Below are 23,591 nucleotides of genomic sequence, written 5' to 3'. Positions count from 1 at the left end.
AAAACTTTGTTATGATGATATGCTGCCATTCTGAATAGTACTCCTTATTATGTTGTTTTTGTCCATTGCAGATTGAAGGCAATAATGCAAAAGCAGATGATGCAATCATGCTTGACAAAGATGGTTATCTGTCTGAAACCAATGCAACAAACATCGTACGCCATTATAGATATATGAAAAAACTTTGAAAGGAAGAAGATAATCTTTTTAGCATAGATAACCTTAAATATTGAAGATTGATGAATATCAGTCAACTCAATGCATAATTTATGCAAAATCATCTCCCTACAAGATCCATCAGTACAAACAATTTTTTTTTGCTAATTTTCTTCACCTAGGTTGTATACTAGAAGTGTGGGAAATTCCGTTAAGTCTCAATATTTTAGAAGGATTATATGATTCTCCTTTTATAGTGATTTGCTACACTTCAAATTATTTGTTGCTTTGCTTGGTGCAGTTCATAGTTAAAAAGGGTTGTGTCCTAACACCTCATGCTGATTACTGTCTTCCAGACATTACTCGAGCTACTGTAAGTTGTGTAAATTCACTCTTCTTTTTATACCAATTTAGATTTCACTAAAAAATAAAGTACTAGAATTACAAGGGGTTTTTATGCTCCAATTAGTCATGCTAAAGTTTTAGGTTAAGTAAAATATAGTGCTCAAAAGATAAGTTTTCATTATGATTGTCCAGGACCAATTGTGAACAAGAGAATAGTATTAAAGGTGTTCAATAACTTCTATATATACTTCAATACTGGTATTATATGAAATATTTTGTACGACTCTTACCAAATTACTATAAATTGAGGTATATTGTAGCAAATATGTTGGAACATCAAAATTCACAATGGCTTTCCAACCCCGGTGATAACTATATTTTGTACTCTTACTCGGCTTCTTAGTTGCACCATTTCTTGGCATAAAATAAATTTTTGAAGAACATAAAAGGCAGAATGGCAAATACTTTTTTCTCCTGCCTAATTAAATTCTTAAGAATGTTCACCAAGTATTTTGGCACTGATGGAACTCTAACTGTTTCACAATCTAAGGTAATGAATCTTGTGGTGGAGCAGCAGTTAATCTTAGAGGAGCGGACAATCAGCCTATCGGAAGTGCATACTGCATATGAGGTTTACGTATAATATATATTAACTTAGATATCTCTTAAAATTTTTTAGTTTTTATTTCACGACCTGAGATTCCACTCTCGGTTATTGATCTTATTGTTGTGACACACTTTCTAACTTTGACTAGAGGATATCTCGTTGATTGGGACTATACTTCGCGACTTTGAATTGGAAAATCTCTTTGGTAATTCCTAACCGACGCTTATCCTCGCGTCAAGTTTTGGTGCTGTTGCCGAGGAGTTGCATATGTGTGCCATGTTATTGGTTGGTGTAAATATGTTCATATGTGAATATTTGCACGTCCCTTGATTATTTGCTAGTTTGGTTATAGTTAGGATTCATTTTTAGTAGCATTTAGTAGTTACTTTGCTTAGTATATTTTGTTATCATGAGCTCTATGTTTCTATCATTGAATGACGCGTTCATTGTCGGATCCGAGCTTAACTTCATTTGATCTCGAAATTGAAAGGACTTTATCTCACATTAGGCAAGCTTGGCGTCGGTTAGCCTTTGGAGGTGGTGAAAGAGTTTCCGCCAATTCACCAACCTTATCCAATGTTGAATTCGAAGCGTCATTTGAGGAAGGAACTATCTACTCTTCCATTGATACTATTGATAACTCTTCCATTGATTTAGGTACTGACACTATGACCGCTCCTAGAAGAATCACTCTCAAGGAGGCGGGAGCTCTGGATTTCACTCTCCAATAATTTCAAGCGCATTATCCGGATTTAAATGCCGATTTTGAGCTAAAGACCGGGTTGATTAATCTACTTCCTAAGTTCCATGGTCTATTCGCTCAAGATCCCATCAAGCACCTTAGAGACTTTCAAACGGCTTGTTCAACTACTAGGCGGTATGGTGCGGATGAAGTTGCCATTTGGTTATATACCTTCCCATTCTCTCTTGAGGGAAGAGCTAAAGAATGGTTCTATACCCAATCTGAGGAGGTTTTCACTAATTGGGATTTGTTTAGAAGGGAATTTCTAGATAAGTTATTTCCATCGGAGGTGACGGATAGGTTGAGAAAAGAGATCTCATGTATCATTCAAGGTGACCTAGAAACTCTCTATGAGTATTGGGAGCGTTTTAGGAAGTTCCTTGATTCATATCCTCATCACATGATTGACGATTTGGTGTTGATTAGTTACTTTTGCCAAGACATGAAGTCTCAAAACAAGATCTTTTTGGATGCTTCAAATAGTGGTTCTTTAACGAAGTACAAAACGGTGGAAGAAGCTTGGCAACTTATTGTCGATCTAGCCGAATCTACCCAACATGCAAGGCAAAGAAATAATCATCCAAGGGCGATCAATGTAGTTTCCTCTAATGAGTCTGCCCTCACCAAGACCTTAGGGGAGATGACCACCATTCTCAAGCAAATCCATCTCAACCAACAACCTCCACCTCCTCCACAACAACAATGCCAACAGATAGTCCCTCAGAATATGTGGAATTTGTGCTTGTTACTCACTCTATCGATGAATGTCCACAACTCCAAGAGGACAATAACTTGGCGACCACCAATGCTTACTTCAACCGTCCGACTCAAGGGGGTAACTACAACCAAAGTTGGCAAGATAATCACAATTAAGGATAGAGAGAGAACTACAATCAAGGAGAGAGAGACAATGGTGCAAACTAACGGTGGAACAATAATTACCAACAAAACTGGTATCAACAACTAAAGTTAGCAAGATAATCACAATCAAGGAGGGAGAGACAATGGTGCAAACTAAAGGTGGAACAATAATTACCAACAAAATTGGTATCCTCAAAATTATGGTCAAAGATACCAACCACCTCACCTAAGACAAGCTCAAGTTCCTCAAATCACTCAACCTCAAGTCCCCCAAATCACCTACCCCTCTTCTTCCTCCAATCAAGCTCCAACGGATGACACCCTCCACATTCTCTTTCAAGAGCAAATGGAGTTCCAAAAGAGGCAAGAATCTTATATGGTCACTTTGACCAAAGTCATATCTCGAATGGCTCTACCTTCCACTTCAAACACTCAACCTTCAAGTTCTAGTGCACTTTTCTCTCAACCCTTACTTAACTCCAAGGGTGGCCTCAATGCCATCACCTTGAGGTCCGACACTACATTACAAGAGAGAAGTCTTGAGGAGCCAAGTTCAAGGAAGGTTACTCAAGATGAAGATGTTGAAATGGAAGATGAAGTGCAAGGGATGGTTGAAGAAGAAGTTGCTCAAGTAAGGGATGGAGTCTCCAAGGAAGAAAATGTTTTGAAGGATGTTATTCCAATTCCTTTCCCCAACTTAGCAAGGAGGACCAAGAAGCAATTAGAGCTAGATCCAAAGATGGTGGATATCTTTAAAAAGGTTGAGGTAATAATTTTCCTTTTTGATGCAATTCGCTAAGTTTCCAAGTATGCTAAGTTTCTAAAAGATTTGTGCATCAAGAAAGAGAAGATTCATGATTTAGAAACTATTTCTTTGGATAGCTCAATTTCTACTTTGATGGGTGCTATACCGGAGAAATGTGGTGATCTCGGTCCTTGTCTAGTCACTTGCACTATAAATAGTGTACAATTAGTTGATTGCATGTGTGATCTAGGTGCTTGTGTTAGCATTATGCCTTTGTCTTTTTGTGTTACATTGAAGCTTCCACCGTTGAAACGGTCGGCAGACCGTTTTGTTTTGGCGGATAAAAGTATAATCTCTGTGGTTGACATTGCGGAAGATGTCTTAGTGAGCATCAAGGGGTGACTTTTGCAATTGATTTCTATATTTTTGAGATGCCCCTTAATGACTGTAGAAGACCATCATCTATCTTGTTAAGGAAGCCGTTTTTGAAAACCTTTCGGTTTAAATTGGATGTTTTCTCTGGTACCTACTCCTTTGAAATTGATGAAAGAGTTGTAAGTTTTAATTTTGATCAGGCTATGAAACATTCTTTGGAAGACCATTCTATCTTCCGGTGTGACATGATTGATGACATTGTGGATGAAGTTCACCATGATAGCCTTGATGAGAACAATATGGTTCAAGGTGCAAGTGTGGGAAAACCTCGTGAGTATGAAGAAGACATCTTACCACCTCCGGTGTTGCCGGGATGATCAAGTGGCAAGCCATGAGTTAAGTGTGGATTTAAAACCACTTCCACCGCATCTTAAATACGCCTTTCTTGAAGAAAATCAAAAGCTCCTAGTGATCATTGCAAAGGAGCTTACATCTCAACAAGAGAGGTTGCTTGATGTGTTGCGAAGGAACAAGAAGGCTATTGGGTAGAGTTTGGCAGATATAGTTGGTATACCTTCAAGTTTGTGAGCATCGCATTTTTCTAGAGGAGGGAGCCAAGCCTATCCGTCAACCTCAAAGGCGCTTAAACCCCACAATCTTAGAAGTTGTGAAGAAAGAGGTGACCCGATTGCTAGAACTCGACATTATCTACCCGAAAAAGTCTAGTGTCACCATCGTCAATAACGAGAGTGGGCAACTTATGGCCACAAGGATACAGAACTCGTGGAGGGTTTGCATCGACTATAGGCGCTTGAATTTGGTTACTAGAAAGGATTATTATCCATTACCATTCTTCGATTAGATGTTTGATTGCTTGTCTGGTAAGTCCTATTATTGCTTTTTAGATTGCTATACTGGTTACTTCCAAATCCATATTGCTTCAAAAGAATGTCCTTTAACTTGTGTAATGCACCAGCTACGTTTCAAAGGTGCATGATAAGCATCTTTTCGGATCTTCTTGAGCACTGTATGGAGGTGTTTGTGGATGATTTCAGTGTTCATGGTGATTCTTTTGACCTTTGTTTGGATAATCTTACTAGAGTATTAGAACGATGCACCACTTTAAAACCTTGTGCTTAACTTTGAGAAATACCACTCTATGGTAAAGCAAGGTATTGTTTTGGATCACATCGTTTCTAATGATGGTATTTCTGTTGACTCTGCCAAGGTGGATGTTATATCTGGAGTACCTTACCTCTCCTCGGTGAGGGAGATCCGTGCTTTTCTTGGTCACGCAGGTTTCTGTTGGCGATTCATCAAAGACTTAAGTAAAGTTGCACTATCCCTTTCTCATTTATTGCAAAAAGATGTAGAGTTTGACTTGAGTGAATATTGTATGGAAGCATTTGATAAGTTGAATAATGCCTTGACCCAAGCTCTTATTGTGAGAGGGCCTGATTGGAGTAGGCCGTTTGAGATGCATTTAACTATGTAGTAGGAGCGGCGCTTGCTTAGCGTGAGGGTAAGATCCCTATATCATTGCTTATGCTTCTAAGACATTAGATGGTGCCCAGTCTAACTATACTACTACTGAAAATGAGTTTTTAGCAATTGTTTTTGCCTTAGATAAATTTCGGCTCTATTTACTTGGAATCAAAGTGGTAGTATATTCAGACCATGTGGCGTTGAAGTACTTTCTAGCCATGAAAGAATCAAAGCCAAGGCTAATTCGTTGGATATTGCTTTTGCAAGAGTTGGATTTAGAGATTAAGGATATGAGTGGTTTCCAAAATTTGGTGGCGGACCACTTGAGTCACATAGAGCACTTAAAGAGTGACTCCACTACTATCAAAATGCATTTCCTCTTGATAGCTTGCAAGTAATATCCGAGGTAGTTCTTTGGTATGCATGCATTGCTAATTATTTGGTTGGCCGCATCTTCCCTCCAAAATTCTCTAAGCATCAAAGGGACAAGCTCAAGAGTGAGTCCAAATATTACATATGGGATGAACCATATTTGTGGAGATGTGATGCTGACCAAATAATTAGAAGATGTGTTCCACAATCCAAGTTTTAGTCTATTTTAGAGGCTTGCAACTCTTCTGAAAGTGGTGGCCACTTTGGTCCTCAAAGAACTGTTAGGAAGATATTAGACTACAGATTTTGGTGGCCCACACACTCTTTAAAGATGCAACCCTTTTTTGTAACTCTTGTCACCAATGCCAAAGATTTGAAAACATATCCAAGAGGGATGAGATGCTCCAACAACTCATGTTGTTTTGCGAAATTTTTTATGTTTGGGGTATTGACTTTATGGGTCCCTTTTTAAACTCTAATGGTTTATTGTATATCTTATTAGCTGTTGATTATGTCTCTAAGTGGGTGGAAGCAATTCCAACCCGTACTGACGATGCTAACGTGGTTGTCTCTTTTGTTCGGAATAACCTCATTTGTCGCTTTGGATCACCGCGAGCAATCGTGAGTGATAAAGACACTCATTTTTGTAATAAGAGAATGACAGGTTTGATGAAAAAATATGACATTATTCACAAGGTGGCTAAAGCTTACCACCCCCAAACAAATGATGCCACCTTGTGAATGATGCCATACTTCTTCATCAACCCTGTCATTCTCTTGTTGCAAAAATGAGAGCCTTGATCACTCACGATTGCTCGTGGTGATCCAAAACGACAAATAATGTTATTCCAAACAAAAGAGAGAACCACATTAGCATAATTAGTTCGGGTGGGAATCGCCTCCACCCACTTGGAAACATAGTCAACAACTAGCAGAATATATATGAAACCATTAGAGTTTGGAAAAGGGTCCATGAAGTCAATACTCTAAACATAAAAAATTTTGCAAAACATGGTTTGTTGGGGTATCTCATTCTTCTTGAAAATATTCCCAAACTTAAGGCATTGTGGACAAGAGCTACAAAAGAGAGATGCATCTTTAAAGAGTGTAGGCCACCAAAACCCGCAGTCTAAGATCTTTCGAGAAGTTCTTTGAGGACCAAAGTGGCCACCACCCTCAGAAGAGTAGCAAGCCTCCAAAATAGATTGAAATTCGGATTGTGGAATACACCTTTTAATTACTTGGTCGGCACCACATCTCCACAAGTATGGGTCATCCCATACATAATATTTGGATTCGCTTTTAAGCTTATCCTTTTGATGTTGAGAAAAATTGGGAGGAAATGTGCGACCAACCAAGTAATTGGCAATAGGTGCATACCAAGGAATCACCTCAGATATTGCTAGCAAGCCCTCAAGAGGAAATGAATCATTGATAGGAGTGGAATCGCCCTTTGTGTGCTCAAGGCGACTCAAGTGATCCACCACTAAATTTTGGGAACCACTCCTATCTTTGATCTCTAGATCAAACTCTTGCAAAAAGCAATACCCATCAGATTAACCTTGGTTTCGATTCTTTTTTGGCCAACAAATACTTCAAAGCCGCATGTTCCGAATATACTACCACCTTAGAGCCAAGTAAATAAGCCCAGAATTTATCCAAGGCAAAGACAATTGCTAACAATTCCTTTTCGGTGGTAGTATAGTTAGACTGGGTTCTATCTAAAGTCTTAGAGGCATAGGCAATGACATAAGAATTTTTACCCTCGCGCTGAGCTAGCGCCGCTCCTACCGCATAGTTTGAGGCGTCACACATAATCTCGAATGGCCTACTCCAATCAGGCCCTCTCACAATAGGACCTTGGGTCAAAGCAATCTTCAACTTGTCAAATGCCTCCATGCAATCTTCACTCAAATTAAATTCCACATCTTTTTGCAATAATCGAGAGAGAGGTAGTGCCACCTTACTAAAGTCCTTGATGAAACACCAGTAGAAACCTGTGTGACCAAGAAAAGTACGAACTTCCCTCCCAGAAGACGGGTAAGGCAAACCAGAAATAACATCGACCTTTGCCGGATCAACAGAAATACCATCATTAGAGACGATGTGCCCTAAAACAATACATTGTCTTACCATAAAGTGGCATTTTTCGAAATTAAGTACAAGGTTTGATTTAGTACACCTCTATAATACTTTTGCAAGATTATCCAAACAAAGATCAAAGGAGTCCCCATAAACACTAGAATCGTCCATAAACACCTCCATGCAATGCTCAAGAAGATCCGCAAATATACTCATCATACACCTTTGGAACGTAGCCGGTGCGTTGCACAAGCCAAAGGGCATTCTTTTATATGCATACGTTCCGAAGGGGCATGTGAAAGTGGTTTTCTCTTGGTCTTCCGGAGCAATGTGGATTTGGAAATAACCAGAATAGCCATCTAAGAAACAGTAATGAGATTTACCGGACAAGCGATCAAGCATTTGATCGATGAAAGATAATGGGAAATGATCATTCCTAGTGGCTAAGTTCAAGCGCCTATAGTCAATACAGACCCTCCATGAATTTTGGACCTTTGTGGCTATAATCTCTTCATTCTCATTCTTGATTGTAGTAACACCGGATTTCTTTGGAACCACTTGCACGGGGCAAACCCCCTCACTATCCGAATCGGATAAATAATGTCGGCTTCTAGCAACTGGGTGACCTCCTTCTTCACAACCTCTAGAATGGTGGGATTTAAACGCCTTTGAGGTTGCCGAATGGGTTTGGCTCATTCTTCTAGGAAAATTCGGTGTTCACATACTTGAGGGCTTATGCCAACTAAGTCCGCCAAGCTCCATCCAATAGCCTTTTTGTTTCTCCTCAAGATATTAAGCAACTTCTCCTCTTGTTGGGAGGTGAGCTCCTTTACAATAATCATCGGGAGCTTTTGATTATCTTCAAGAAAGGCATATTTTAGGTGAGGTGGAAGTGGTTTCAAGTCTACATCTTGTTCATGACTTGGCACTCGATCATCCGGTAACACCGGAGGTGGTAAGGCGTCTTCTTCACATATATGGGAACTCCCCACACTTGGACCTTGAATCATACTTTTCTCATCAAAACCATCATGGTGGATGATGAGAGGACTTTTGACGGTTTAGAATTCACAAATGAAATCTCGTTGTAAAGTATAGTTTCTAAACCAGCAATAATCCTTTCATATAAAAATTTGTTTGTCACAAGTACAAACCCCTAAAATCTATAAATCGAAGTATTTAAACATCGGGTCGTTCTCCCTAGAAATTACAATGAAGTGTCTTGTTATTGGTTATGAGGTGTTTTGGGGGTTTTGAGATAAGAAACATGAAAAGTAAATGGAAATGAAATTCAAATAACAAAAAGGCTTTGGCAAGGGTTGGTGGTCAAGGATCTCTATCCTAATCACTAACTACAACATGAGAATTGGCAAGGATCAACCCTATTAAGTTATCCTCTAGCTAATAAAGGAAAGTCAAATGAGCTATGTCAATCCAAGTCCATAAGTCCTAGTTCTCCACCAATTCAATTAGTGAGATCTAGAGTTAGTGGCTCCCAATCGTCAATCACTTGGACATTAGTAACTCAAGAGTTTCTAAGTTACCTTCCCAAGCCAAGAGCACTAAAATTCTACTCTAAAATCCAACCAAGCATTTTATCAAACACTTAGAAGGCATAAAAGGAAAACATAGTAAAATTGCAAGGAATGTAAATCCACTCTAAAATCCAACCAAGCATTTTATCAAATACTTGGAAGGCATAAAAGAAAAACATAGTAAAATAGCAAGGAAAGTAAATCTACACTACTCAATTGCAAGGAATTAAACAACAACAAATCAAATCAACAATAAAGGAACATGAATCATAAATTGCATTAAAGGAAAATAGAAGAAACAAAAGTGTATCAACATAAAAGTAGAGAATTACATCAATTAAATGCAAAACTAGAAAGAGGAAAGGTAGAAGAAGAAGAATTACAAAGAGAAAAGTAAATCAAAGCATGAAATTAAACTAGATCTAAGAGTTCCTAATTTAGATCTAACCTACTCCTAATTCTAGAGAGCTTTTCTCTCTAGAAACTAACTAAAAGCATGTGAAAACTAAAATAAAACTAAACTAATGGTTAGATGTCTCATCCCTCTTCAATCCTTGGGTCAAATAGCATCAGAAATGAGTTGGATTGGGCCCACAAGGCTTTAGAATTCGCTGGCCATGTATTGCTTTAAGTGGATCATATGGCAGCAACGAAGCGTGCGCATACAGTGCGTGTATGCGTCACCATACGTGTAGCAACTATGGCAAATCTTATATCGTTTCGAAGTCCCAGATGTTAGCTTTCCAACGCAACTGGAACCGCGTCATTTGGACCTCTGTAGCTCAAGTTATGGTCGATTAAGTGCGAAGAGGTCGGCTTGACAGCTTTTGCGATTCCTTCATTTCTTCATGAGTTCTCCATTTTTACATGCTTTTCCTTCATTCCCTTGATCCAATCTTTGCCTCCTAAATCTGAAATCACTTAACAAACATATCAAGACATCTAATGGAATCAAGGTGAATTAAGATTAAACAATTAAGGACCTAAAAAACATGTTTTCACTCTTAAGTACAATTAAAGGAGAATTTACAAAACCATGCTATTTCATTGGATAAATATGGGAAAAGATGATAAAACCCTCTAAATTCAACACAAGATAAACCCTACAAATAGGATTTATCAACCTCCCCACACTTAAACCAAGCATGTCCTCATGCCTAAACCAAGAGAGAGCTAAGGGTATCAATATTTATTCAATGAAATCTAACTAAATGCACCCTACCTATATGCAACTATCTATATGAATGCAATTGTTTGGTCAAAATAAATCAATTCTCAAGGATACATATATGCACAAGGGCCAAAGGTATTAACAACCGTGCCAAACCACAATCGAATTGAGCTATTAAATATTTTTACAAACTTGCATGAAGAATGATGATCATAGGTGAAAACATGTAATTGAGCATCAAACCCTCACCGGATGTGTTTGCACTCTATTCGCTCAAGTGTTTAGGGTTGATTCACTCAATCCTCCCCTTATCATGCTTTCCAAAATTTGTTTTTCATCTAACAATCAACATTTATTTCATGCATGCATACAAGTATCATGAGGTCTTTTCATAGGTTGTAATGGGGATAGGGTCAAGGTAGGATGCATATATGGTCAAGTGAGCTTAAAATTTGAATCTTTGATAAGCTTAAACTTCCCACCTAACCTATGACATCCAATACAATTCAAACTAACCTAACTACCCATTTTTCACTTTTTCACACACTCATGCATTTCTTTTTCTTTGTCACAACCCTTATGCATTGATCTTTATTGAACTTTACTTTGGGGTATTTTGTCCCCTTTTTATTTCTTTTTTTTTCTATATATTTTTTTTCTTTTCTATACTTTTCTTTTTGTTTCTTTTCCTTTTTTTTTCTTTTCTTTTCTCATTTTTTTCTTTCTTTCAAACTATATACAAGAACATCAATGCATAAGGTCTATTCATTTTATCAATACTTAAGCATGTACCCAATTCCCAATATCTACAACAAAAATACAAAACTACCATTTTATTCCCCTAATGTCCCAAGGTTCTCACACTTGAATGATACTCACACACACTAGCCTAAGCTAATCAAAGATCCAAATAGAGGATATTTATTGTTTTCCGCTTTAAGGCTTGTAATGTGATAAATTAAGAACAAGTGGTTAATCGTAGGCTCAAATTGGCTAACAATGGAAGATAAAAGGTAAGGCTATTTGGGTAAGTGAACTAAATGAAATGATGGCCTCAATCATATAAATGCATGAATACACAAAATAATGGACATAGAGAATCAAACAAATCAAAGATTACAATCATAGAAAGAGAATAATGCACACAAGAAGGAAAAATAAGTGGTTATAAGATGTAACCACACTATTAGGCTCAAATCTCACAAGCTTGTGTTCTTAGCTCAAAACCATGTTCCAAAATATATATAATTCAAGCAAGTTTAATGAAAAGTTTTCACTCAAATCAATTGGTGCCCTATAGATAGAAATCTTGAAAAATCTCATTATTTTGACTAAGCTTATTGTGTATATATATATGCAAAATTAAGAAAATACAACAAAAATCCAAAAAAACTAAAATGAAATGCAAAAGTTTGAGATTAGAAATTTGTCACCCAAAATCGCCGACCGGTCGGACGACCTCCCCACACTTGAAGATTGCACCGTCCTCGGTGCATTCAAAGATGAGCTAGGGGGTACGAACTGGTTGCTGTGTGTTCTTTCTTCTGCTTCCATTTTTGCTTACGGTGCATCATTCATGAAAGACAAAAATATAACACAATAAGATGAGAAAACAAAAGCAAGGAAGCATGCATTGTTGGAATGAGGTACTAATCACTAAAATTAAGTGAGTGAATTAGTGTGACATTAATCACAAAAAAGTGTGTGAATTCTAAATTGCGCGGTTTAGAACACACACTAGCATAAAAAGCGATGTCACAAAAGAAGCATGTATTTTACTTATCCTAGTATGCTTGAGATGCTTTAAGTAAACTTGTAAGGTAAAACAAGCATTAAAGAAGCATGAGAGCATTCAAGCTATAAGCATATGGATGCATATCATCATGAAATACAATGCATTAAGATAAATGCTCAACATCCAATATCAAGAAATTGCCAAATCGAAAGAAAGAATTGAAATTACATGGTGGCCAAATCATGCAATTCAGGAAGAGTTACAAACTCGAAGGCAATTCTCATGTAAGCATGAAAAACTCAAAACCAAGTAGCAAAATATAACCTCAACAATAGAATCCAACAAGGAGCATCTAAAAACATTTATGCTAACATAGCATTTAGGCAATAAGAGGCAGCAATGTGTAGTAAACAAAATCAATAATCCAACATTTATAATGAAAAGAGAGAAAATGAAATGAAAACTAAACTAAAACCAACTAACTAACAAACTAACTAACTAATTAGTTAACTAAAATAAATGGTTATCAATGGTGTTTGGGAGTGTTGGATGAGGGGTAGAAGAAGGGAAGAAGAAAGGGGAAGGAAAGAAATGGAAAGAGGAGAAGAAAAGAGATGTGTTAAAAGAAGGGCATCCGCGCGTACGCGTGCATGGTGCGCGCGCGCTGATGGTGGTGCAATGGATGTGACGCGTATGCGTACATGGCGCGTCCACGTCGATGGCTTATTTTGAGAGTGACGCGTACGCATCATGTGTGCGTACGCGCGAGTTGGTTTGTGCGAAAGGCACAATACGCGCGTAACGTTCGCACAACTCTCAGGTTTTTGGCTTGGGGGTGGAATTTCTCAATCCACGCGTACGCGTACATGGCGCGTGCGCGCGGATTGGCGAAAATGCTTGATGCACGCGTACGCGGGCAGTGCGCGTATGCTCGGATGGTGCTTTTTTTTTTTCAAAAATTTTTTCTATGTTTTTGCACCATTCCAAGCATTCCAAACCTCCAAACAGCTACTAAAACACCCTAAAACCTTATTTAACATACCAAACTACCAATTAAACTAAACAAACTAAACAAAACATGAAATCAAACCTATTCTACCAATATTTACAAAAGAAAAAAATGAAAAGAGTTTACCATGGTGGGGTGTCTCCCACCTAGCACTTTTCTTTATTGTCCTTAAGTTGGACTTATGGGGAGCTCCTCTCAAGGTGGCTTGTGCTTGAAGCTATCCTTGAACTCCCACCAATGCTTGGTTCTCCATTGTGCCCCAAGATTTCTTATTTGTTGCACCAAGTGTTGATGGAGTTCTTCACAAGTTTGGGGCTCCCAAAGTTGATCCTCTTTTTGTGATCTGGGATCCCACACTTAATTTTCACACCCATCTTGAAGTTGATCATCATTATTAGTCCAACCGGGTGGTGAACAAGGTGAATTCTCTATAAAGTGATCAACAATCCTTCTAGACCCATCTAGGTGAGCACTACTCCAACCTTTATATCTCATGTTTGATGCATCAACCATAATAAGCCTTGACTTGCAACGCCAACCACGAAACATCTTTCTTTTACGCTTCATCCCACAAAGCATCCTAAGTTGGTCATCCGTTTCAAGCAAACCATATTCAAGTGGGATAATAAAGCTAATAGAAATGAGTTTCACCCACTCAAATGAAGGTGTAGATGGCAACCTAGGCAAAGGTGATTCCAAGGGTCTTGACAAAGCGTATTCAATTCCCCTCCTCCTTTTTCTAAGGACTTCCACCTCTTTACAAGATTTCTCAAATGTAATCCTTTGTTCAACAATACTACCTAATCCTTTTCCCTTACTCAAATCATAAATGGGAGGATGAGAGAGATTTACTTCCACAACACTTTCAAATTCAACGGGAGAAGGTTCTTCATGCTCAAAGGATTCTTCACCACTAAGACTTGATGCTTGATCTTCCTCACCAAGGGAACTCAATTCTTGCTCTATCCCATCCAAGTCTTCATATGGAATATGCCTTGGAAGGTGTGCACTTTCCTCCCTAGCATCAATTTCAATCATCTTGGAGGGATTTTCTTCAACTCTATGTTCCCAAGGTGGTTCCGCATCTCCTAAGTCTTCAACCACTTCTTCCTTTTCTTCAACAATTGTAGCTTCCTCCAATTGTTCCAATACAAAGTAACTTCCCTCATTCTCCAACAATCTTTCCTTCATGTTATCCTCTTCATTTGATTCTCCACATGTAGCCATGGGAGTTCCTTGAGTATTTAACCATTGGGATGCCAACCGGTTTACCACCTCATCCAAGGCGGCCGTGAATTGTTCTACATCCCTTTTCATCTCCTCTTGTCCTTGAACAAGAACATCAAGGATATCATCCATTGGAGGTTGGGGTGGATGGAAGGGTTCATCAATTTGGGGGAAGGATTCATTGTAGGAAGGTGGTTCTTCTTGGTAGAGTTGTGGTGGTTCAATATTTTCTATCCTTTCCACTTGTTGCACAACACACTCCATGGTTGCTTGAAATTGATCCAATGCTTCCTTGAGACGATCCCTTGACTCATGATCCCTTGAAGTTGATCTCTTGAAAGTATTGATGTTGGGATGGTGGTGGCTCTATATGTGGTTCATATGGCTCATATGGTTGTTGTAATGGTGGATATGGATGAGGGTCATATGAAGGTGGTTGGTGAAAAGAGGCTTGTGAGTGTGGTAGGTGGCTATGTTAAGGGTATGGCTCATAGGTGTATGGTGGTGGTTCTTGGAAGTCACAAGGGGACTCACCATAACCATTGGATTGGTATGCATCATAGAATGGCTCTTCTTCATAGTGCATAGGTGGAGGTTGTTGCCATGAAGATTGATCATATGCATATGGCTCCTCCCACCTTTGGTTATTCCATCCTTGATGCATATCTTCATTGTAGCTCCCATTTCCTACAATATAGTTGTAATCACACTCATAGCCAAAGTGAGAATTCATGGTGAAAAGAGAAAATAAAATTCAAAAGCAAATAGCAAAATAATGAAACAAAGTCCTAAACTAGTAAAGACTAGCAAACAATCCAAAAATCAAGTTATTCACAATATTTACATATATACAATAACCAATAACATAACACCATTGCAATTCTCCGGCAACAGTGCCATTTTGATGAGAGGACTTTTGACGGTTTAGAATTCACAAATGAAATCTCGTTGTAAAGTATAGTTTCTAAACCAACAATAATCCTTTCATACAAAAATTTGTTTGTCACAAGTACAAACCCCTAAAATATATAAACCGAAGTATTTAAACCTCGGGTCGTTCTCCCTAGGAATTATAATGAAGTGTCTTGTTATTGGTTATGAGGTGTTTTGGGGTTTTTAAGATAAGAAACATGAAAAGTAAATGGAAATGAAATTCAAATAACAAAAAGGCCTTGGCATTTTGGCAAGGGTTGGTGATCAAGGATCTCTATCTTAATCAATAACTACAACATGAGAATTGGCAAGGATCAACCCCATTAAGTCATCCTCTAACTAATAAAGGAAAGTCAAATGAGCTATGTCAATCCAAGTCCATAAATCCTAGTTCTCCACCAATTCAATTAGTGAGATCTATAGTTAATGGCTCCCAATCGTCAATCACTTGGACATTAGTAACTCAAGAGTTCCTAAGTTACCTTCCCAAGCCAAGAGCACTAAAATTCTACTCTAAAATCCAACTAATCATTTTATCAAATACTTGGAAGGCATAAAAGGAAAACATAGTAAAATTGCAAGGAATGTAAATCTACTCTAAAATCCAACCAAGCATTTTATCAAACACTTGGAAGGCATAAAAGGAAAACATAGTAAAATAGCAAGGAAAGTAAATCTACACTACTCAATTGCAAGGAATTAAACAACAACAAATCAAATCAACAATAAAGGAACATGAATCATAAATTGCATTAAAGGAAAATAGAAGAAACAAAAGTGCATCAACATAAAAGTAGAGAATTACATCAATTAAATGCAAAACTAGAAAGAGGAAAGGTAGAAGAAGAAGAATTACAAAGAGAAAAGTAAATCAAAGCATGAAATTAAACTAGATCTAAGAGTTCCTAATCTAGATCTAACCTACTCCTAATTCTAGAGAGAAGAGAGAGCTTCTCTCTCTAGAAACTAACTAAAAGCATGTGAAAATTAAAATAAAACTAAACTAATGGCTAGATGTCTCATCCCTCTTCAATCCTTAGGTCAAATAGCATCAGAAATGAGTTGGATTGGGCCCACAAGGCTTTAGAATTCGCTGGCCACGTATTGCTTTAAGTGGATCATATGGCAGCAACGATGCGTGCACGTACAGTGCACGTACGCATCACCATACGTGTAGCAACTATAGCAAATCTTATATCGTTTCGAAGCCCCGAATGTTAGCTTTTCAACGCAGCTGGAACCGTGTCATTTGGACCTTTGTAGCTCAAGTTATGGTCAATTAAGTGCGAAGAGGTCGGCTTGACAGCTTTTGCGATTCCTTCATTTCTTCATGAGTTCTCCATTTTTACATGCTTTTCCTTCATTCCCTTGATCCAATCTTTGCCTCCTAAATCTGAAATCACTTAACAAACATATCAAGGCATTTAATGGAATCAAAGTGAATTAAGATTAAACAATTAAGGACCTAAAAAACATGTTTTCACTCTTAAGCACAATTAAAGGAGAATTTATAAAACCATGCTATTTCATTGGATAAATGTGGGAAAAGATGATAAAACCCTCTAAATTCAACTCAAGATAAACCCTACAAATGGGGTTTATCAGTGGACTTCGGCCATCACATTATCAATCATATCACACCAAAAAATAGAATGGTCCTCCGGTGGATGACTCATGACTTCATCAAGATTAAAACTCACAGCTCTTCCATCGATCTCAAAAGAATATGTACCCGAAAAAGCATTTAATTTGAAATGGGAGGTCTTCAAAATCGGCCTCCCAAGCAAGATAGATGAAGTTCTCCCGGAATAACTAGGGGGCATCTCAAGAATATGAAAATCAATCGGAAAGACCAACTCCTTTATACTCACTAGAACATCCTCCGTAATGCCAACTACAAAAATTATGCTTTTATCCGCCAAAACAAACCAGGCAGCCGACCGTTTCAACGGTGGAAGTTTCAAGACCTCATAAACAGACAAAGGCATAATGCTCACACAAGCGCCTAGATAACACATGCAATCAATAAATTGTATCCCATCTATATTGCAAGTGACTAGGCAAGGACCGGGGCCACCCCTTTTCTCCGGTATATCACCCATCAAAGTTGAAATTGAGCTTCCTAATGGAATAGTTTCTAACTCGTGGATCTTTTCCTTGTTCATGCACAAATCCTTTAGAAACTTTGCATATTTAGGAACTTGGCGAATAGCATCAAAAAGAGGAATGGTTACCTCGACCTTTTTTAATATCTCCACCATCTTGGGATCTAGCTCAACTTGCTTCTTGGTCTTCCTTGCCAATGTGAAAAATGGAATTGGAGTAGCTTCTCACAAGACATTTTCATCCTTAAGAACTCCGCTCCTTGGTTGAGCAATCACTTCTTCAACTACCTTTTGTACCTCATCCTCCTTTTCAATGTCTTCTACCTCCACCACATCCTCATCTTGAGTAACATGTCTTGAACTTGGCTCATTGGGACCCATCTTTTGCAATTTAGTGTCGGACCTCAAGGTGATGGCATTGATGCCACCCTTGGGTTGGGTAAAGGTTGAGAAGGTAGTGCACTTGAGCTTGAGGGTTGAACATTAGAGGTAGAGGTTGGTTCCATACGGGAAAGAAGGGCTTGGATGGTAGAGGTAAGACCGTTGATGCTAGAGTTATGCGAAGCTTGAAACTCTTTTTGTCCTTGAAGAATAGAATGGAGTGTCTCATCTTGGTTGGTGGAAAGAAGGAGGGTAGGTGATTTGGGATACTTGTGGTTGGTTGAATTGAGGTGCTTGCCTTTGATGAGGTGGTTGGTAGGTTTGGTAGGTCTTTCCTTGGTTTTGGTGTTGGTATGGAGGGTTTTGTTGGTACCAGTTTTGTTGGTTGTTGTTATTCCACCTTTGGTTCCTACCATTGTCCCTTCCTCCTTGATTATAGTTGTCCCTCCATCCTTGGTTGGAATTGTCTTGCCAGCCTTGATTGTAGTTACCCCATTGATTATAGTTGCCTCCTTGTTGGTGATAACCTTGGTTTGGACGATTATAATAGGCATAAGTAGCCGCCAAGGTATTGTCCTCGTGGAGACTTGGGCATTCATCGGTGTAATGGGAGTAACGAGCAAATTTCGTACACTCGTTGAGGGACCAACTGTTGACACTGTTGTTGTTGAGGAGGTGGAGGTTGTTGTTGATTGAGTTGGAGTTGTTTGAGAATATTAGTCATCTCTCCCAAGGTTTTGGTAAGGGCGGCAGTCGTACCACTAGAAGAAACTTCATTTATGGCTCTTGGATGGTTGTTTCTTTGTCTAGCATGTTGGGTGGATGATAAACCCTATTTTTAGGGTTTATCTTGTATTGAATTTAGAGGGTTTTATCATCTTTTTCCACATTTATTCAATGAAATAGCTTGGTTTTGTAAATTTTCTTTTAATTGTGCTTAAGAGTGAAAATATGCTTTTTAGATCTTAAAATAGCTAAATTTAATTCACCTTGATTCCATTAGATGCCTTGATATGTTTGTTAAGTGATTTCAGATTTAGGAGGCAAAGATTGGATCAAGGGAATGAAGGAAAATCATGTAAAAATGAAGAACTCGTGAAGAAATGAAGGAATCGCAAAAGCTGTCAAGCTGACCTCTTCGCACTTAATCGACCATAACATGAGCTACAGAGGTCCAAATGATGCGGATCTAGTTGCGTTGGAAAGCTAACATCCGGGGCTTCAAAATGATAGAAGATATGCCATAGTTGCATCGCGTTTAGGGGCGCGCACGCACACTGTACCTGTACGCGCTGATGGTTGCACATGATTCACTTAATGCAACTCGTGGCCAGCGATTTTAGAAGCCTTGTGGGCCCAATCCAACTCATTTCTGATGCTATTTAACCCAAGGATTGAAGAGGGATGGGGCATCTAGTTAGTTAGTGAGTTTTATTTTAGTTTTATCATGCTTTCGTTAGTTTCTATAGAGAGAAGCTCTCTCTTCTCTCTAGAATTAGGAGTAGGTTAGATTTAGATTAGGAATTCTTAGATCTAGGTTAATTTCATGCTTAGATTTACTTTTCCTTTTGTAATTTTTCTTCTTCTACATCTCTTCTCTCTAGTTTAATATTTAATTCTTTGAATTCTCTACTTTTATGTTGATGCACTTTTGTTCTTTTATTTCTCTTTAATGCAATTTATGTTTTCATGTTCCTTTATTGTTCATTTGATTTGTTGTTGTTTAATTCCTTGCAATTGAGTAGTGTAGATTTATTTTCCTTGTAATTTTACTATGTTTTTCTTTTATGCCTTCCAATTGTTTGATAAAATGCTTGGAAGGATTTTAGAGTAGGATTTTATGTTCTTGGCTTGGGAAGGTAACTTAGGAACTCTTGAGTTACTAATGTCCAAGTAATTGACGATTGAAAGCCATTAACTCTAGATCTCACTAATTGATTTGATGGAGAACTAGGACTTATGGACTTGGATTGATATAGCTCACTTGACTTTCCTTTACTATTTGTTAGGGGATGACTTAGTGGGATTGATCCTTGCCAATTCTCATGTTGTGGTTAGTGATAGGGATAGAGATCCTTGACCACAAATCCTTGCCAAGACCTTTGTAGCTATTAGTTTATTTTCCTTGCCATTTATATTTCTTGTCTAAAATCTTAAAAACCCCCAAACATATCTCATAACCAATAACAAGACACTTTATCGCAATTCCTAGGAATAACGACCCAAGGTTTAATACTTCGGTTTATAATTTTAGGGGTTTGTTACTTGTGACAAACAAATTTTTGTATGAAAGGATTAATGTTGGTTTAGAAACTATACTTGCAACGAGAATTTATTGTGAATTCTAAACCGTCAAAAATCCGTTCATCAAAATGGCGCCGTTGCCGGGGAATCGCAATGGTGTTGTGTTATTGATTATTGTATATATGTGAATATTGTGAATATGTTTTCCTTTTGCTTCTTTGTTAGTTCTTGCTAGTTTTAGGTTTCAATTTTCTTGCTTCTTATTTGATTTTGTTTTCATTTTCTCTTGCTATCATGAATTCTCATTTTGGCTATGAGCTTGGTTCTAATTGTGTTGTAGGAAATGTGAACTTCAATAATGACACTCATTATGGATGGAATCAACAAAGATGGGAGGAGTATCAAGGAATTGATCACTCCTATTGGCAACAACCTCTGGATACTTATAGGTATAATCACCATCCTAATGCATGTCAATTCAATGGCTATGGTGACTCTTTTTGTGATAATCAAGTACCACCATCATATGCCTATGACTCTTATCCTCAACATGAACCTCAACCATACTCACAAGCCTTTCTATACCAAGCACCTTCTTGTGACCCATATCCATCATATAACCAATCACCCATACCATATCCTTATGACCATTTTGAGCAAGAACCTTTGGAACCACCACAACCTTATCATGACTACTATGAAGAACCACCTCAATGCACACCATCTCCATACCCTTACTATGAAGAACCACCTTCCTACTATGAACCATTTCTCCAAAATAATGAACTCCCTTATCCACCCCAAGCTCCAATAGATGACTCTCTTACCTTGCTACTTTAAGGACAAGCGGATATGCAAAGAAACACCTTAGAGTTTGTGACTAACTTGACTAAGGTAGTGCATCCTTTAGCCTACCAATACTTGAACACTCAAGGTGCTTCCATAGCCACATGTGAAGAATCAATTGAAGAGCATAGCATGAAGGAGAGATTGAATACTCCGGTGGAAAATGAGGGGTGTTATTTCGTATTAGAGCAATTGGAGGAACCTATGGTTATTGAAGGAAAGGAAGAAGTGGTTGAAGATTTAGGAGATGTTGAAAGTCCATGGGAATGTAGCATCATGCAGCACTCTTCCAAGAAGCTTGATATTGATATTGAGGAGGGTGCGCAACCTCCAAGGCATATCGTAGTTGGAGACTTGAAAGAGGTTTATCAAGAGATGGATTCAATCATGGAGGAATTTCTATCTACAATTGAATCCTCTCCCGTTGGACATGAAGTTAAAATTATAGAAGAATGTGCACAACCTCCCATACCCTTGGTGAACAATGAGAAAGAGAGTGACTCGGAAGAGAGCTACCAAGAGGAAAAAGTTGGCATGTTGTATATCAAAATTGAAGAATATGAAGAGGTTGATCAAGAGACGGATTCATTCATCAATGAATTCCTATCCAAAATTGAATCACCTCCCATTGAGCAAGAAATCGAAATCCTTGAAGACAACACCAAGCCAAGTGATAAAAGGGAAAAGGTTGAAATTGAAGAAGCTCGCAAAAAGGTGGAGATAGTCAAAGAAGAGCACAAAAGAGTGGAGCTTGCAAGATCATTAGGACCACTGCTTCCTAAGTCACCATCCTACACAACATTCAAGTGGGTAAAATTCTTATCCCTAAGCTTTACTTTCTCACTTGAATATGGTTTGATTGAAAATGATGGTCAACTTAGAGCTCTTTGTGGAGTTAAAAGTAGAAGAGAGTTGTGTAGTGGTTGGAAATATCACTATAAGCTCATGATGGTTGCATGCTCAAAGTTGTATAATAATTATTGATGGAGAACCAAATTGCATGGGTCTAGGAAGTTGTTTGGAAGCTTCTTTGAGAATTCTAAGGTTATGCCACCTGGATGGAATAATGACGACCACTTTAAGGACGGGTGTCAAAACAAAGTGTGGGATCCCGGATCGCACAAGGAAAATCAAATTTGGGAGCCCATGGTTTGTGAAGAACTCCACCAAAGCTTGAAGATATTAAAATTGAAGAATGGAGCTTATTGGAGATTCAAGCATTGGTGGATGCTCAAGGATGAATTCAAGCACAAGCCACCTTGAGAGGAGCTCCCCATAAGTCCAACTTAAGGACATTAAACAAAAGTTCTAGGTGGGAGACACTCCACCATGGTAAATTTTTTTCATTTTTCTCTTTTGTACATATTAATAGAATTAGTTTAATTTCATGTTTAGTTTAGTTACTTGAGTATATTTGGGAGTATAATATGTTAAATAAGGTTTTAGGGTGTTTTGGTAGCTGTTTGGAGGTTTGGAAAGCTTGGTTTGATGCAAGAACTTGAAAAAATTTTGAAAAATAGAGCACCAACCCACGCGTGCGCGCACCTGGCGCGTACGCGTGCCCAAGCATTTTTGACCATCCACACGCACGCGTACATGGCGCGTACGCGTGGATGCAAAAATTTCATCCCCAGCCAAAAACCCGAGAGTTAGGCCTGCACTGTGCAAACATTAGACCTAAGGCACAAACCAACCCGTGGTGCGCGTACGCGTCCATGATCCCAAATGCGCAATGCACGCGTACGCATGCCGTACACGCGCGCGTCGATAGCGGCACTGCATACCTGGTACATTTTCCAGAGAGTTGGGCCAACCCTGGGCTGACACTATGCCCTGCGCCTAACCTGACCCCCGCGTGCGCATACCTGGCGCGTACGCGTCCTTCTGCCAAACTGCGCATCGGCGCGTGGGCGTGCATGACGCGTACCCGCCGGTAAAAAAAGAAGTTTTTTTCTCATCTTCCATTTTTTTTTGTCCATTGCATTCACATACTTTTATTCTTTGCATTTTTATTTTATTTTTATGGCTTGTTTTTACTTTATTTTTTTCGAGTTTCTTATTTTAATAATGGTGTTGAATTCTCTTACTCAATTGTTGAGAATTTCTTGCATTATTTTGGTGCTTCGTGACTTGTTTGATATTGATGGGTGATGACACTTTTAAATCAATGCTTCATCTTGTATGACTCTTGTATCCCTTGTGCATTGATATGAGCTCATATTGTTTTTCATGATCCATTTTTTTATTATTTATCTTGATGCTCAATATGCTCTTCATGTTTTAACTTTACTCTTGCATCAAGTATTAGTTGATATGCCATTTCCCTATATTGCTTTCTTACTCACATGCGTAGCTACCATGTAGTAGAGAACCATACTCTTACTTGGCATTAGCCCCCGCCTGTAACATCCTGCACTTTTGAAAATCTAAATATAAATAAATTGTGATTTTATCTTGTTAAGTTTAAATTTTGTAATTTTAGAAATTATTTTTTTAGAAATAATTAAATAGATTCGGAGATAGTTTTATTTTGAATCAATTAATATTTTTAAGTAATTTTATTATAATAGAATATTTGGTATAATTTTAGTAATTGAAAAATAAGAAAGAATTGTACAATTTAATTTAAGTAACT

At 38.2% G+C, this 23,591-nt stretch overlaps 1 non-coding gene across 1 annotated transcript; it reads right to left on the bottom strand.

Annotated features, from left to right (window-relative positions):
* Nucleotides 1-2,148: 2,148 nt before the first annotated feature.
* Nucleotides 2,149-2,252, bottom strand: LOC148544566 (small nucleolar RNA R71). Its single transcript, XR_015900236.1, has one exon. It is a non-coding gene; the product is annotated as a small nucleolar RNA R71 (small nucleolar RNA).
* Nucleotides 2,253-23,591: the final 21,339 nt, after the last annotated feature.

Source organism: Arachis ipaensis, chromosome B9, assembly GCF_059453495.1.
Source record: "Arachis ipaensis isolate K30076 ecotype BB chromosome B9, ASM5945349v1, whole genome shotgun sequence".
In the NCBI taxonomy this organism is placed as follows: Eukaryota; Viridiplantae; Streptophyta; class Magnoliopsida; order Fabales; family Fabaceae; genus Arachis; species Arachis ipaensis.
The sequence above is the reverse complement of the archived record's forward strand: the minus strand, read 5'-3'. Positions and strand labels throughout refer to the sequence as shown.